This window comes from Physeter macrocephalus, chromosome 18 (assembly GCF_002837175.3).
Source record: "Physeter macrocephalus isolate SW-GA chromosome 18, ASM283717v5, whole genome shotgun sequence".
Classification (NCBI taxonomy): domain Eukaryota; kingdom Metazoa; phylum Chordata; class Mammalia; order Artiodactyla; family Physeteridae; genus Physeter; species Physeter macrocephalus.
Window position 1 is genome coordinate 21,450,406 of NC_041231.1, and position 10,105 is coordinate 21,460,510.

Here is a 10,105-nt window from a genome sequence, read left to right on the forward strand (position 1 = left end):
TTCAGGATGGTCACTCGTCTCATCACCGACTTCCTCATTTTCAATTTTCACTCATTGTTTTAAACTTTTACTTAGGGGCTTTATAGATTTTCTCTGGGGGAGGTAGGTGGTTCCCTCCACCCCGCCACAGGACACTTTGGAATAGGGTCACACATTGTCCTAGCGTGCTCCGAGTTGCTGAAAGGGAGAGAGTGATTCATGGCCTGCTTGTGTGGGCTCCTGTTGCAAAGTTTGATACAAATGACTCTATTTTGCTGGTGGTTTTGACTATTTTGATTGCTCTTTTAATGGGTATATATATATATATATATATATACATGGGCTCAATTTGTTGGCTCTCCTATGAGGAAAAAATTAAATACGAGAGTCCAGGATGAGTTGTTGAAGCCCATAAGAAACTCACCCATGGGCCGTAGCCATAATATAGCACGTTAAACAGGAAACTGGAAAAATGGCACTGTGACCACTGGATGTTTTATGTTCCAAACACACATTTGCATAGCATCTCAATTTCTGGAGTATATTTGTGGTCTGTTTCAAACCTTGGACCGAGTGGGAGCTCTGACCATGGGATAAGCCACGAGGGAAGTTCCTGTTACCCACCGGCATGTGGCCATGTGCTTCCGGGGGAGGGAGCGTTGGGGAGAGGATGACAGAGTCTCGCTTTTCTGGTCTCATTTGGATGAATTCTGCAATGTGCAAAGCAGTACACTTCAGGTCAATTTATATCCTTAGGGAAACAGACGGTTATATCTCCCCAAGAAAACAAACTGAACGAGTTAGGGTATAAGAGTTAACTTTTCTGAAGGAGTGGATGCAGTGTGACAATTTACATATTAAAAGGATACTTGATTTTGTTTTAAGGACATCATTAATACTGCTACATCCCCCTTGACTTTTTGAAGGGTTCTTAAACTTGGAGATCTTTCTGCTGCATGTTTTAGGGTCAATCTTCATATTTCCCCGGTCAGGGGAGTGGATTTTCCCTACCAGGAATTTGCTTGGGCGAGACGCTTTTTCAAGAGCTCAAATGCGTCCTTACTGTCTTTTTTTAAAGAAAGAATACATTTTTTTTAAAAATGAATTTATTTATTTATTTATTTATTTATGGCTGTGTTGGGTCTTCGTTTCTGTGCGAGGGCTTTCTCTAGTTGCGGCGACCGGGGGCCACTCTTCATCGCGGTGCGCTGGCCCCTCACTATCGCGGCCTCTGTTGTCGCGGAGCACCGGCTCCAGACGCGCAGGCTCAGTAGTTGTGGCTCGCGGGCCCAGTCGCTCCGCGGCATGGGGGATCCTCCCAGACCAGGGCTCGAACCCGTGTCCCCTGCATTGGCAGGCGCATTCTCAACCACTGCGCCACCAGGGAAGCCCGAGAATACATTTTTTGAGACTGTTGTTCCAAAAGATAAGTATAGTTTCCATTGCCAAGGGTTTGGTGGAACAGCCAGTTTCTGTAAGTAATGGAATTTCATTGCTCTTATGTTTTGCAAATGAGAAATGTACAGCTGGGCAGGAGTTTCTCTTGGCAAAGGGGGATCTGTATTTGAAACATTTAGTATGGTTTCTGGTAAGTCACATTCCCCTTTTGGACAGTATGTAAAATATTCATCATGTCCCGGTGTTGAGATGGAAAAAAGGATGATCACAGTAGAGAAACAACATATGTGTAATTGCCATTGACACCCCGTGCCCTTCTCCGTCAAATCCTAATCTCTTTTGACGTGATACAGTGATTCCCATGCCTGCAAACGATGTTCTCCTGTTCACCTTGTCTGCGTCTGAGTTTATTACCGGGCATGAATTTGATTATTTTAAGTGCGCACGTGGGTTCACTAAGAAGAGTCAGGGGCTTTCTAGCTTTCCTCCATATTTCTTCCTTTTCAGAGGAGTGAGGAAACTCCCACTAGATTTTCACCATAAGAACTTTCATCCTGGCAAAAGGACGCTTATATTAAATCCCTAGAGACTGACTAAATCTCGTCCTCCGTGCAGAGTTGTTAACAGTTACTCTGTTCCTACCGCTCTTTGTTCCCTGAGACCGGAGCTGTAGCTCTCACCCACATCAGAGCCAAGCACACTCGCCTCGTTTTTTATCAGAAATATTGTGAAATGCCATCAGTACTCATGAAGCGAAATTCATAAATAATATTTATATACATGCACACCTAATGGTAGCACCTATCTAGTGTCATTAATAGAAAAATAACAGGAAGATCATTTATAATAAAATGTATGTATTGGTATGTAAATGCTCGGGCACAGCCGCATTAGAAGACACTGTGATGTTTGTTGCCAGACGCTGGCAACTCCTTGTGGGCTCGGCACGGTGCACCGGCCACAGAAGTTGCTGGTCCAGGAAGGCGGTGCTGCAGAGTTTGGCACCACGAGCAGCATCGCCGTCCATGATTGGATTTTCCACGGTGGTGAACAGATTGTGGTTAAGATACGGCACAATTAAATACAGTCTTCCTTTGATTTACACACGTGTGTGTGTGTGTGTGTATTTTTTTAAAATTGTGGTAAAATATACGTAACATAAAATTTACCATTTTAACTATTTGTAAGTGTACTTTTCTGGGGCATTAAGTACTTTATCGTGCAACCATCACCACCATCCATCTCCAGAACTTTTTTGTCTTCCCAAACTGAAACTGTAGCCGTTAACCCACCCCTCCTCCCCTTCCCCCAGCTCCTGGCTGCCGTCCTTCTGTTTTCTTTTTCTATGCGTTTGACTACTCTAGGTGCCCCACGTAAGTGGAATCATACAGTATTTATCTTTCTGTGTCTGGCTCATTTCACTTAGCGTGATGGGCTCTACAGTCATCTGTGGACTTGTAGCATGTGTCAGAATTCCATCTTTTTTAAAGCTGAAGACTATTCCATTGTATGTATAGACGTATAGACCACATTTTGGTTATCCATTCATCCATCGATGGACATTTGGCTTGCTTCCATCTTTACACTGTGGTGAATAATACTGCTGTGAACATGGGTGTGTAATCTGTATGCATTTAAATTGCAAAAACAAAACAAAACAAAAAAACCCTCAGGGTTTATATGTAAAACAGAGTCAGGGTGTACCCTCAGGTAATTATAAAAAGTTTGTTACTTTACTAATGTCTGGCAGGATACGGGACGGTTATTCAGGAAGCCCAATAAGTCTTCATTGCCCGAGACTCTGTGCGTTTAGGGCTTCTAGCATCCTTGGTACCCACCCCAATCCTTGTGACAATGAAAAATGCTTCCATAGATTTCCAGCAGTATCTCGGGTTATGATAGGGACCCCAGGGAGAATGACTGGGGTAGAGATTTGTCTTGTTCCCAAACCTTGTGATGCAAGGTGCGTTGCTCAGAAGCTCGTTCTTGCATTGTGCTTGTGTCTCATTTGGTGGTAAGTGAATTTCTGTGACAGTTGTCTGGGCTACATGCAATGTCCTCTTCTGCTTTGAGATAGTAAATGCAATTCTCCGAGTGCAGTGAAGGCAGGGAGTGAAGCCCTCTGTTGCCACTAACCTTTATTTTGTACAGTCCTCTGCAAATACTTGTTCATCTTGGGAGTGTTACGATTTGAAGACCTAAGCATGTGGTCACAGAAGGTGTGTAAGCTCAGTGGCTTTTGTGTAAATCACTCGTTCTCTGCTTTGTTTGCTCTAGGTTTGGTTAGTCTGTCATTGCTAAGAAGGCTGGGTTACAGGATTGACTAGAACAGATTAACACTGCCTTCCCTTCCCGGGCTAGGCCACTTGGTAAAGCGAGATTTTACTATCTGTTAGTGAAGATAATATTCTCCCACCAACTGAAATTGCAGCGTGGCATGTGAATTCACCTGAAAAAGCATTTAGTTTTAGAAAACTAAATGTTAACTTAGTTTTGTCTTCTGTTAAGTTTTTTTTTTTTTTTTTTTTTTTTTTTTTTTTTGCGGTACGCGGGCCTCTTCCCGGACCGGGGCACGAACCCGCGTCCCCTGCATCGGCAGGCGGACTCCCAACCACTGCGCCACCAGGGAAGCCCTTCTGTTAACTTTTTATTTTGACATAATTTCAGACTTGCATTAATGTATTCCTGTACAGTCTTTACCCAGATTCCCCCGGCATTAACATCTACTACGTTTACTTTATCCCTTTCTCTCTCTACCCCTATTCCTAAATACATCATTGTGTATTTTTTTTTTTAGGAATAAGACCTTCTCTTACATAACTACAATCCATTTATCCAAATCAGGAAATTAATATTGGTAGGGCCCTATTGTCTCATCTACAGAATTTAGTCAGATTTCTAATAATCTGTACAGTGTCCTTGATAGCAAGAGAAAACTGCAGATCCTAGGTTTTATTGACTTGTCATAGTTCTTGATTTCCTTTCCTTTAGAGCAGTGGCTCAAGTTTTTTGTCTGGCATGCTACTGATGTTTTTGAAGAACACAAACTAGGTCTTTTGTATAATGTCTCTCAGTTTGGGTTTGTCTGATGTTTCCTCATGAGTATGGATTCAGGCCATACATTTCGGGCAGGAATACCAAAGAAGTGATGGTGTGTCCTTCTCAGCATGTCCTGTCGGGGGCCACAGGACGTCACTTTGTCCCTTTCTTAGTGATGCCAACTTGGGCTGCTTGGTTAAAGTCTTATCTGCCGGGTCTCTCTGCTGTAAAGGTACTGTTTTCTCCTTTGTCTCGTATCCTGTCGGGGAGGATGGGGGGATACTTTGAGGCTGTGGAAATATCCCGCTGCGACTCAAACCTCTCATACACTGCTTTCAGCACCCACTTATGGATTTTACTTGACTTGATTATTATTATAATGGTTGACAAATGGTGATTTACTAAGTACATGCCTTCTCTGTTTATGAGTTGTAAGAAGAAGTGTTCCTTTCCTCCCTGTTTTTTTCTACCTGTCTCCATCTGTCTGTCTGTCTGTCTATTTCAGTGTGGACTCATGGATTCTTATAATTTGGTGGTCACCTTGGCCAGTTTTGGCCAGAAGGGGCTCTTTCAAGCTAGTACCTTTGTCCTTTTCTCATGTTTCCATCAGTTTTTGAGCACTTCCTTGCTTTGTGGCGCCACGAGATGTCCCAGGCTCATCTTGTACTTTCCTTGACCCAGCCCTAGAATCATCTCTTTTTCCAAGTAGCTCTAACTCCACTGAGTGGCTCTAACTCCACTGAGTGAAGAGTGAGTAGCATTTAGAAACCAACATATGGGTGCTAGGGTGACCGTATATAATTATACAAGGTTATAATTGAGGTTTCTTTGCTTCTAGGTACTCTCAGCAGACAGAGCTAGAAAATGTAAATCCGCACATACACACACGCAGCATTACCATCATCAGCACACCTCTCTCCTTCTATTTCTCTCTTCATCCTTTTATATATTTTGAAAACTGTGCCTGTATCAGTACCTCTAATTCCGGTCCAAGTCTGCATGGTTACATTTCTCCTCCTCCTTTGAAGACTTGCAACTCCTAGAGGAATCCCTTCTGAAATAGTGACGAATGTACTCTTTTCTTTTGAATCCAATCTCTGATCTTTGCTTAGATGTTATCAGTGAATTGAAAACTGTCGATGAAAACTGTTTAAAGTATTTCCATATTAGTTTTGGTTTGATTTGGGGAGGAAAAATATGCTCTAAAGTAGGTGATTTTGTAATTATATTTTTCTTCCATTATGGGGTAAGAAAGTCTCGGCGTTTCTTGTGTAAACTGTATGAAGGAAACTTATTATTGCTAAACAGGCAGAGATATGCACAAGCCATTTGGGGCTAATGTTAAAAATAAACACGTGGGGCTATGCTGTTGTCCTCTGTAGTGACTGATAGCCATGGACCACACTCAGCAGAGGAGAGGAGAAAATTCTGTGGCAATTATTCTCTTGAGAAGTAAAACCTATTCGTGTCAATTTGAAATCTCTGTTACTTCACTTACACAGATAATCTGTTTTGATGAAAGAGATGTGGTATAATTCAAGCTCTGTTGAGAAGATTCTTTTTAAGCTGCGAAAATAAGCAGGTTTTAGAGACCCCCTTATTAGTAATGGACCCCAACTCTCCATTTCCAGAGGCGGAGACTAGAGTTTCATCTTAGTTATCAATGTCGGTCGGTTGACAGTGTTGTACCCTGGATTTCTATGTGGCAGAATTCTGAGACCATGTCTGGCTTGAGCGGGGTGATCATTTAGTGATGTTTGCCATGGACGCAAGAGAGGAGGGGTGACGGTTTGACTCTGGATTTGTAATCTCTGGCTGGACTCATGCAATGTTTTTGGAATGACGACATTATCATTTGGAAGTAATGACTCTCCTTTCATTGGGATGGTGTGTATTTCATAATAACGTATCAGTTATTCTTTTTGGTCTTCAGATGTAAAATAAAGCGGACACCTTTGTTGCATCTCGGTTTTTTTTCCCTCCTCCCCGTGTTTAAACACGCTTTTCACTTTCATCTTCCTCTTACAGCCTATACCATAGCAATAGAAGTTCTGGCAGAATTAAAGCAGCTGATTTCCTTAGTATTAGCAGGCACATGTGGAAGTGGAAAGAGCCCTGAGATTTAAATGGGGACCCCAGGTTTAGGTTTCTACAAGGTTATTCGCTCTGTGGTCTTAGTATCCTAAATGCTGAGCCTCGAGTTCCTCATCTCTAAAATGGGAAGAGCATTACTCTCTGTCTCCCCTACCTGTCATGCTGTCTGAGTAGAGCAAGGAGATAACATAGGTCAAAGGATTTTTGCTCTTAAGTGCCAATATGAAGAATTGTTTGGTTTTTTTTTCAAATTCAGATTTTAGTATCTGATGCAAGAACTTAATACCAAAGCCAATTATAGAAGTCAGCGAAATACTTCTGAGATCTGTTTTCCTCTTGTGTGTTTTAGCCAGAATGTAGTGCTGCTGCAGGATTATTGAGGAAACCTTGAACTGTTTCAGGCAAACGTACTTTTCAGAATTAACAATGTGCCCAATTAATACCAAGTATTTCCTGTTTACTCCCAGTTGCCTTTAAAAAAATAAGATTTTGTATTGATTTTTTTCTAATGATTGTACTGATGTATTGACTTGGTAATATTGATTATTGTTATTTTCTTGTTACTGTTTTGCTAGAAAAACTTAGCTTTAAAAAAAACAACAACTAGGTTTTCAGTGAACATCTTTGTAACAGACATCACTGCACACCAGCCAGATAAACGTTAGGTGAAGAATAAAACATATGGCCTGATGCAATTTGTTTGTTTTAAAGACATTTATCGTATATTAGTCTTTTCATAGGAAAAAGTACTCTGAGGTAATAAAACATTTTAAAGTTATACATAAAGTTGTAGAGTGGGATTGTGGGGGAACTTTACATTTTTTAAGTCACCTTTCTATAATGTTGGGCTTCTCCAGAGAAGTGAGTATTCTTTTTTATAATCCAGAAAACAGTAAAGAGGAAAAATGATGAGTTAGAAGTTTCCTTTGAGTTTTAAGTATCACAAAGCTGACCCCTGCTTGTGTGTTTCCTTTTGTATATTACTGGTCGTTCTCTTTTCCAAAAGCTCCTAGCAGATGGCCTCAGGTATGAGATGGGTGGGCAGCTCATACTGAGACTCTGGAACCAGGCTGTTGGAAGTTCCTCCCTCCCCTTCTCTGCCCGGATTATCAGAGTTCACTTCGTCTTTACAGGGTGTACTTTTTTTTGTTTTTTTTCCGGTACGCGGGCCTCTCACCGCTGCGGCCTCTCCCGTTGCGGAGCACAGGCTCCGGACGCGCAGGCTCAGCGGCCACGGCTCACGGGCCCAGCCGCTCCGCGGCGCGTGGGTTCCTCCCGGGCCGGGGTGTTTTTTTTCCGGTACGCGGGCCTCTCACCGCTGCGGCCTCTCCCGTTGCGGAGCACAGGCTCCGGACGCGCAGGCTCAGCGGCCACGGCTCACGGGCCCAGCCGCTCCGCGGCGCGTGGGATCCTCCCGGACCGGGTCACGAACCCGTGTCCCCTGCACCGGCAGGCGGACTCCCAACCACTGCGCCACCAGGGAAGCCCGACAGGGTGTACTTTTGTGGGGGTTGTGGCTCCCCAGAAGTTTTAAATCTATCCCCTCATGGTCAACCCTTAGTAAAAAGAGTTATTTAGATCATCCACAAAGCACTTTAAAATCAAGAATAAATCAGAAGTGACTGGCATCCCCATTAAATTTTTTGAATAAAGATTAGGTCGAAAAATTACATCTTTGGTGATTCCCAGACAACAACAAAACAACAAACCCTTGACAACAGTACAGATAAGATACAGTTTATGTTCAGTTGTCGTCTTTGTACACCATATCTAGACCCTTATCTTTAAGTATGGGGGTTTTGAGAACGAGAGCCCACGTCATTTTTTTAAAAATTAAGTTTTTGTCTTTCAGTCTGTTGGCGAAAGACACAAAGAGCTAGGTGCACTTTTATCGGACTTGAAAGGTATGTTTGGAATGGTCTGACTTAAATTATCAACTATGAAGTATATGTAAAATAAGCTGTGTGGGGAGAGGCCCTGGGAGAGGCTTTGAAAGCAGTAGGTCCACATCATTTTGGAAACAAAATCTAAGCCCGGGGCCTGTAGATGAGGGGGCTGGGAACAGGAGCAGGGAGAGTTAGATTAGGGATTGTCACTGGGAATGACACGTGGAAGGCTCGGGTGGACTGGCAGCTGCGAGAGCTGATTCGCAATTATGCCACTTTCACCGAAAACTCCCAGTACCCCAGGGTGGGAAGCTGCAACAGCACGATTGCGTCTAATGATGATGAATGATTCCCGTGAGCCTCGGGGGGAGGGCAGCTGGGTTCTCGGCCACACAGAGTGCCACATTGCTCCCAGAAGACCTTTGGCTCTTCTGTTTCGTCTCTTTGTCTGTGTCTATTTTGACAGTCATTTGAACTGCAGACAGTCTGGGTCCCATCCCTCTTCTGAGGGTAGCACTGCCCGCTTCCTTTTTGGCTCTTTTGATTCTCTTAATTTCCATCTTTCATCACTGCCTCTTTTCCTGCTAGCCCTCATGAGTCACTTGACAGCTCTTGGGGACCAAGAGAACTGAAAGCGTAAGAGTGTTTGCTTTCTTAGCCACTCGCCACCTCCCCAAAGAGGCATGCTAGTCTGTTTTTTTAAAATGAGCTAAGTATATTTATGTTTTATTTTTCACTCTCTGGAGAAACTCTGGGGTGGATTAGAAGTTGCTGGCTGTCACTATCCGAAGAAGGCCGTTTTTGTTCTTTTCCTGGAATGATTGTTGCTAGGACGTTCATGTTTCTACACACGTCGATTTGAGAATTTGTTAGCCCGACACATACGGCTCCTACTCGGTGTTTATTTTAAAAATCGGGAGGGGGATGCGTTATATAGAGTGATCTCTGGTCGTGGCTCGTTGAAAATCTTCACGTCGTGTGAGTTCTCAGGCTCACAGTGGAAGAGAAACCATCAGCAGGCATGTGTTCTACTTGTTGGAGGTGAGTTGTATTCTCCCTAATACCGAGATAGGCCAAGATGCATAGAGAGCTCATATGTGGTCCCTGGCTCTGGGGAGTTTCCATGTCAGACCGATGGATAGAGGAAGGTAGCTGATACTAGGGCCCTGAGCAAGGCAGTCGGTTGTATAGAGTGGTTAGGGGTCACGGACTCTGGAATCACGCCAGGTTTTGAATTTTAATTCTACCATCGCTAGCCTTGCGACCTTGGACAAGTTTCTCCTCACCTCTGAGCATTGCTTTCTTCTGTAAATTATGGACACCATTTAGGCACACCTTGGAGATACTGTGGGTCCAGTTTCAGACCACTGCGGTACAGCAAATATCACAATAAAAGGCGTCACATGCATTTTTTTGGTTTGCCAGTGCATATAAAAGTGATGTTTATACTATACTGTAGTCTATTGTGTACCATAACATTCTGTCTAAAAAAAAAAGTAACAGACCTTAATTTAAAAATACTTTATAGTTAAAAAATGCCAAACATCACAGATCACCATAAGAAATATAAGCGAGAAAAAGTTTGAAATATTGTAGATTATGAAAATGTGACAGACACGAAGCAAGCAAATGGTATTGAAAACGGTGCCAACAGACTTGCCTGACGCAGCGTTGCCACAGACCTTCCGTTTGTAAGAAGTGCAATAATC

The 10,105-nt window shown here is 43.0% G+C and overlaps 1 protein-coding gene across 5 annotated transcripts in view; it reads left to right on the forward strand.

Annotated features, from left to right (window-relative positions):
• The window catches only part of PDZRN3 (PDZ domain containing ring finger 3), a 175,833-nt gene that overhangs the window by 22,480 nt on the left and 143,248 nt on the right, over window positions 1-10,105 (forward strand). The window lies entirely within an intron of this gene.